The sequence below is a fragment of the Rhagoletis pomonella genome, unplaced genomic scaffold (genome assembly GCF_013731165.1).
Source record: "Rhagoletis pomonella isolate Grant_MI unplaced genomic scaffold, Rhpom_1.0 Rhpom_scaffold_00012, whole genome shotgun sequence".
NCBI lineage: Eukaryota > Metazoa > Arthropoda > Insecta > Diptera > Tephritidae > Rhagoletis > Rhagoletis pomonella.
This window is the reverse complement of record NW_023458566.1, coordinates 12,027,979-12,035,472: the sequence shown is the minus strand read 5'-3', so window position 1 is coordinate 12,035,472 and position 7,494 is coordinate 12,027,979.

The window sequence follows — 7,494 nt, the reverse complement described above, 5'->3', positions numbered from 1 at the left end:
CTTAACTTTTTCGGTTTTATTTGTCATAAACTTGTCATTATTATCGGGAACTTCCCGGAATTTTTTAATTTGGATGTTTATTGGACTTTCAAAGCACTTGGGAGCTTTGGAGTTTGCTCTGGACTTTCCGAATTCTTTCGGAACTTTTCAGGATTATTATTTTTTCTTTTAATTTTGGGGTGTTTGGGGAATTGTTGGAATGTTTTCTGATTATTCATTACCAAACTTCATTTCGAAAACTTTTCAAAATTTTTTGCTTTGAGTACTTTTTTGAATCTTTAGAGCAGCTGGGAGCTTGTGGAGTTTTTGAGACATTCTTGCTATTTTTTCTGATTATTTATTATTGAAGTTAGGATTTGCGAAGACTTTTCAGAATCCTTGTTTAGGTGCCTTTTGAACTTTTAGAGCAGCTGGTAGCTTTTGAAGCTTTTTCCGGACTTACTAGATCATTTCGAGACTAATAGGGAGTATTTGAGGATTTTTTCAGGAATATTCGTCATTTTTAATCTTAGATAGTCTTTATGGATTTTTAAAGAATTTGTGCGCTTTGGGATTTTTTGAGGACTTTGCGATTTTTCGGGACTTTTTGGCATTATTCTTATCCTATTTCTAGGTGTTTTGGGATTTTTCAGGAACTTTTGTAATTTTTCCCAGATTATTCACCTTAAACTGTTTGGAGTTTTTTATGTTTGGTTTTTTTTTGGAATTTATGGATTTCTTTGAAATTGTTTGAAGTCTTTTTGGGAAATTTTTGTAAGTGCTTTATCATTCTCTGATAAACCGCTGTACATTTGTTTGAAAATCGGTAACGAATATACCAATATCTGGAGACATTTGACTACACAGTGCAAATGCATTTTTTCATCTCTTAAATGTTGTTTTATAGCAAGGATTCTCAGCAATAAATATTCAGTGTCCAAAAAAGAGAGCATGTAAATAATTTATCAGTCATTTTATTTAAATTTAACGTATTTTTAGCCAATAAAAAGTAGAAACACAAATATTTACTATACACATATATGTATGCATGCATGTATTTACAGCTAATTATTTTGGGTATTAAAAATGTTCGTTAATCCACCGACCGGTATCAGTAGATTTTATCAATCAGCATTATTTTACGTTCAGTGTCAGATATAAAATATAACCAGCTCTTATTTACTGAACGAAAGCAATGATAGCACACACTTTGCCTGTAATAGCTAACAATAACTTATGTACATGTATAACAATATGTATGGGAGCAGCATTTTTTATGAATTCAATTATTTTAGCTTTATGCGTTATGGGTCGTTGACAATGTTGCCAGCTTTTTTTTTATGTTCAGATTTGGGTATTCAGATGAAAATATGAGTTGTAAGCTTATGCATAAAATTGAATAGGTGTACTAAATTTTTAAGCAATTTTTTAGTGTCAATGATATGAAAAAATACACTTAAGATGACAAGGGCGACAATTTCTTACTTAACTACCTTTATATGGCGTCATGTTTTTTCTTGCATATATGTATATGTATGCATATGTCTACATACATACATATTATATGGGAATTTTTGATAGATTTATCACAAATACTTTAGCGCCAAAAATTATTATTTTTTTTTAAATATTAATATTACACAGCAGATAAATATTCAAAAATAATAAAACTAATATAAGTCAGCTCTTTTAATATTTTTTATTTTTTTTGTTTTCCTAGAAGCAAACTTAATTTTGCCGTCATCAAATATGTATGTATCTACATATGTATGTAGGTTGCAAGTTGCAAATTGAAACTTTGATTTGAAATAATTTTGCACAGCTAAATATATCAAATAACCTTCCTAGAAACGCAATATTTTTTATTTTTTATTACTCGCCTACGTAAAAAAGTTTTGCTTTTGCCAGAGTTCTTATTTGCTTTGTTTGTAACAGATTAATATTTGAAAAATATTTATTCTATAACAACGAATTCATCATAATTTAATTAATTTAATAATTCATGTTAAAATGTAAGCGACTATATTGAAAATATTGCATTTGAAATTGTAGGCCATTCTTTTTAGCAATGGAAAGAGAATGTCTTTTTATATTTGTAAGAAAATATGGAGTGAGTAAAAAATTAGGACGACTACTTTGTGATAAAAACTGCATTTAAGGCTGGTAAAAAAAAAAATTTAAATATTAGTAAATTTACTTTTCTATGTGTGTCTATGAGTAATCCGGAATATTTTCATTAGACTTTCATTAAAACTTCTCTGAAATATATAAATAAAATATTTTATAAAATTAATAATACGAATACCAGTTTATAATGGCTATTTACAGTGGATGTATTAAACTCAAACAATTGGGACATTTGGCATGTAGATAAATATATAAGACCGTACCACCTTACAAGAAAAGCATTTTTGCAAGGTAGTTTAGATATATTTTTTTGAACTTTTGAAGGAGTAAATTTATGGCTTTTTTGCGGCTTTCAATTTGACTTAAAAACGATTATGAAATTTCAAAGCTGAAACAATTTTTTTACTTTGTAATGAATATAGAAAAAAGGATTTTTATTAGAAGTGGTCGCCACTCGGCAGGCAATGGCAAACCTCCGAGAGTATTTCTGCCATGAAAAACAGCTTCTCATTAAAATACACCCAGCGTTCGGAGTTGGCGTACAACTGTAGGTCGCTCTGCTTTGTGTAAAAACATTAAGGCGCACGCGGAGGAGAAGCTCGGCCAAACACTAACATATGTGAAATGCCTACCGCTTGAAAAGAGTAAAAATTTGCTCCTAGAAAGTCTTCCTATCGCAGATTTTTTTACTGGGAATTAAAATTTAAAAATAAAATATTTCTACTGCATTTTTAGTAGTTTTCGGGTATGCTTTGTTATACAGACAGTTGTGCAAATAAACTATTTATGAAAACAGGAGCGCTACAGCCGCATTGAATTGCTTTTTTTTTCAAAATAGTAGGTGCCCGGGCATTTGCCATTTAGTTTTCTATGTTCATTTATTATTTTAACTGCAACGCTAAATTCCACTGCGACCCATTTCAGTACATTTAATTGTCGGTTAGGGATTTACCTCAGTGTCATTGAAACATCACCGCCTACACACAAACCGTTCGTCGTTGTAATAATAGAGTAGATACATACACACATACATATGTACATACATACATATGTAGCTAGTGGATCATAATTATTTATTTAAATTAATTTAGGCAAATAAAATAGTTTAAATTTGTTTTCCGTTTGCAAATGACACATGCGGGAGTAAGCCCTTATACGAGCAGCAGTAATTATCAGTGCCCTTGTGTTAAAATACACCATATACATACATACATATGTACATGTGGATGTGGAATGGGCGAACTAATTGAGGGCATGCTTTTAAATAATTTATGTATGTATGTATATTGGCATGAATGCATGTAATTAAAGTGGTTTGTTTTAGTTTAGAGCAATTACAGTGCTTTTATGAATTCAGATGGGCAATAAATACCATGCCATTTTAAACTTTCATGTCCACCTTGTAGCACATCAGTAAATTTTTTTTGGGAGAATTTGAATTTCTCGGGCAAAAATTATGAAAATTCTGCAAAGTTTGACCAAAATTTCTAACTTCTTAATCAGTAAACTTAGACAAAATTTTGGTATGCAGTTTTTTTAGCTTATTAAATTTTAGTACAATAAAGTGCAAATTATCGTTGATTTTTGGAATTTTTTTTTAAGACGGTGTCCCGCATTTTTTTTCAACACAAATATGTTCGACAATTTAGCTTTACGAAATATACTCACAAATATTAGTTTTATATATTATTTAAAAAGGCGGTCCTTATTATGTCATTATAATTATTGATATTTGTTGTTTTTTTTTTAATAAAAATTAAAATGAAGTGCCTTAAATAGTAGAACTTATTTTGCAGAATACCAATGAAAATAGGCGATTCTTTTCAATAATTTGGGGGAAATAGCCTTTGGGTCCATATAATTCGTCTAAGATTTATCAACTATTATTTATAATCTTTTCATTTCCATATACCAGACGTTATACTCGTCTCAAAAATTGCTCTGTTTAATTGCCAAGAATAGAATAATATTTTTGTAAAAAACCGAACATATTTCCGAAACTATTTTTTATTTTAAGCACTTGTACGAAATGTAGCTTTCAAACAATCAACTGATAACAATGATTGCGGTTTTGTCAATAGGTAGTATATGCATTGTCATTGATACAACGTTGTATGTATTTTTATTTGTGTATATTACGAAGTTGATTAATTCGCAGAACACTGCATTTATTATTTATTTATTTATATCATCGCTGGGACATTAGACAATTCGCTTGATCACTGCATTTGGTGCCTTTTTTTAAGAATTAATAACATAAAACTTAAATTTGTGTTATGAGTAACAGCAGCCGCCAACTGTGCGCTACCAAATGAGCACCACATAAATCTAAATTACACCTAACTCTTTTTATATACATATTTAGTATATACACACACCATACAATAACGCCGTTTGTGCGCACAGTGACAACTCCAGCTGTGGCTTCAAAAAGTGTTCATGGCAGCGAAAGCAGTGCCAAAGAAACAGCAAAACAATTTAGTGAGATCTTCCTGCCACGCTGACAGTCAGTTGGTGGTTACGAATGACAGCTTCCGCAAAGAACTGTGGCAGCATTCGCCGGTCGATAACAAAACACAAGTAAACAACGCACAAATAAAAACTTAAAATAATCCTCGTTAAAATGGTTAAAGAGAAAACAAATAAGTCTGCTTCTAAATACAAACCGTGGCCAAAGTATAAATAAACGAAATAAAGTGGACAATGCGAAAACAAAAGCTTGCCTCCATTATGTATATGAGTATGTACATGTAAGCACTGTATGTACTCCTATGTATAAGTATAAACATATTTTCAGCAGTTCAATGAAGATTAATTCAGAATTCTGCTGTACTAACGCTGTCTTCATACAATGCTGGTTGCATTGAAATCAAACCCTTAAGTGTACTTGTGTTCTTGGCTTCGAAAATCGTAATAGCTATCCACAATAAAAGTATGTTTTCATAAGTAACACACATACGAACATATTCCTTTAAGGACCCTTGTAAAACTTTTCTCTACGAAGTGTAATGTCTCGCAATGTCCTTCTGTGGAGGACTCATGTTGAGGCGGTTACTTCCAAGGCTACGAGAGCGCTAATGGTGTGTAAACGTCTAGCAAGGAAGACCTGTGGGTGCATCCCAAGTATCCTAAGATGGATGTACACCACGATCGTACGACCAAAAGTAACTAATGAAGCGGTGGCTTGGGTATCCAGGACTAATCTGGCAACGGAAAGACAGTCTCCTGCCAAGGTTCAACGTCTGGTGTGTATTTGCATCACAGGGCTATGCGCACATGTTCGACGGCAGCGCTGGAAGTAGTCCTTGAACTGGAGCCACTATATATTATGATTGAACTGGTGGCATAACGAACGCTCTTAAACTTGGCCAGAGAGGGTTTTGGAAAAAGTAAAGTACTATCATCCAGAAACAGGGACAAGCTAGGCTCCCAGCTGCCATTAGTGCTGTTCCCCAGGGATGATATGCACAGAGTAGTGGTCTTTGAAAGAAACTTCAAAGTCAAGTTACACAGAAAGGCAAATTGGAGCACGCCGATCTTGTATGGGCACGTCCAGGCGAGCACTATACAGTGGTACGTGGACGGCTCTAAGACCTCTGAGGGTGTTGGAGCAGGAGTTTACGGCCCAAGGCTGAAACTTTCAGTCCCCTTGGGGACTTTCCCAAGCATCTTCCAAGCGGAAGTCTATGCAATCAGTTTATGCGCAGAGATTAACCTTCGCAGAAATTATCGAAGGGAGAGGATACTTATACCAAGCGATAGTCTCACACCCTTCGAGGTCAAATTCTCTTTGGTCTTAGAGTGCATCGAAAACCTTAATGTCTTTGCTGTGCACAACACCATCCAGCTCATATGGATTCCAGGGCATATGGGTGCCGAGGGTAACGAAGTGGCCGATCAGCTGGCCAGGCTGACGGCTGCCTTGACGCCAATAGGACCGGAGCCCTTACTTGTGGTGGGTCCCAGCATGATAAAGAGGCACTCGGGAAGCAAAAAACACACTGAGGGAACTGCACTGGCGAAGATCTCGGGACTTCGTTAAACCAAAAGCCTATTAGGGGGGTACAACCGACAGAGACACCGGCTACTTATAAACTTCCCCAAGGAGAGGCTAAGAATCATAGCAGGTATTTTGACGGGTCATTGTAGGCTTAGATACTACTTGTTTAATCTGCGGATCTGGTCGAGCGACTTAAGTCGCTTCGGTGACTCCGCCAAGGAGACACCAGTGCACCTGCACCTGGAGTGTGAGGCCGTTTCACGAGGAAGGGAGAGGTGCTTAGGACATATATGGCCAAGTGAAGAGCACATACACTCCCTGCCCCTGGGATCCATTCTACAATTCTTGGAGTCTCTTGGGCTGGATTCAGTATTATGATTAGCTCGGGGCCCAATAGACCTACTGGTCGCAGTGCTTACCCTACTCATCTTTCGTAGACCGTTTAACCAAATCTTAGCTAATCTTGGCATCTCTGAATATTCAAAAATGCAGCTTTACCACGATGGGGCTTTCGAAGTATCCTGCAAATGTCAAGTTTTTAACTTTCGGAAAACGTACAATTTTCACTTTAATAATTTTTCATTGCCGATGAAAAAAGTTCACTGTCTGAAACATTAATTTCTGCGGCTAGTTTTCTTAAATCGCGCACCCTTATATAAGCTGAAATATTTAAAGTGTAAAGAGGTTACGTTTATATAAGAAAATATATATGTACGCGTAGCTATACATATAAACATATTATGTTGCCTGCCACTTCCCGGGCTAAACAAAACATGCTTGTCTAAAAATATCCTTTCCTCTGCGTTGCAAAGCATTTTCTATAGAAATAAATGGCACAACCGGAAAAGTACTAAAATGTGCTTTTGTGTTGATTTTTACGACCCAAATTTCCTCCAGGCTAAATTGCACACACATGCATACACATATTTACGCCAGAGCAGCGTGCATACAGCGACAATTCGAGTGCACTAAGCGCACTAAAGCGCAACTACCGCCTTTTGTGAATTAAGTGGCAGCACTGGTAATGCGACCACCAACACCACAACTGACAATGCCAACATACAGCAGCGACAGGTGAGCAAGTGAGCTCTGAAAGCTGGAACTGGAGCTGAAGCTGGAGCAGCAACAGACAGCTCCCCGGGCGCGACAGGCAGGCAACGCACCGTGCGACAGCTTTTCAACGATTTTCGTACCCTCGATCGTGTATCGTGCAATAGCGCCATACATAGTTGCATAGCGAGTATTTTGCAGCTAATGTCGTTTGCATAAAGAAGTGTTAATGCTGCAATTGTTATGGGAAAGCCTTTCACCAGCCAGCGACTAACAACTGGTTGGTTAGTCAGGTTGCCACTGAAGTTGAAAGGTACAAACGTTGGAGAATTTTAATG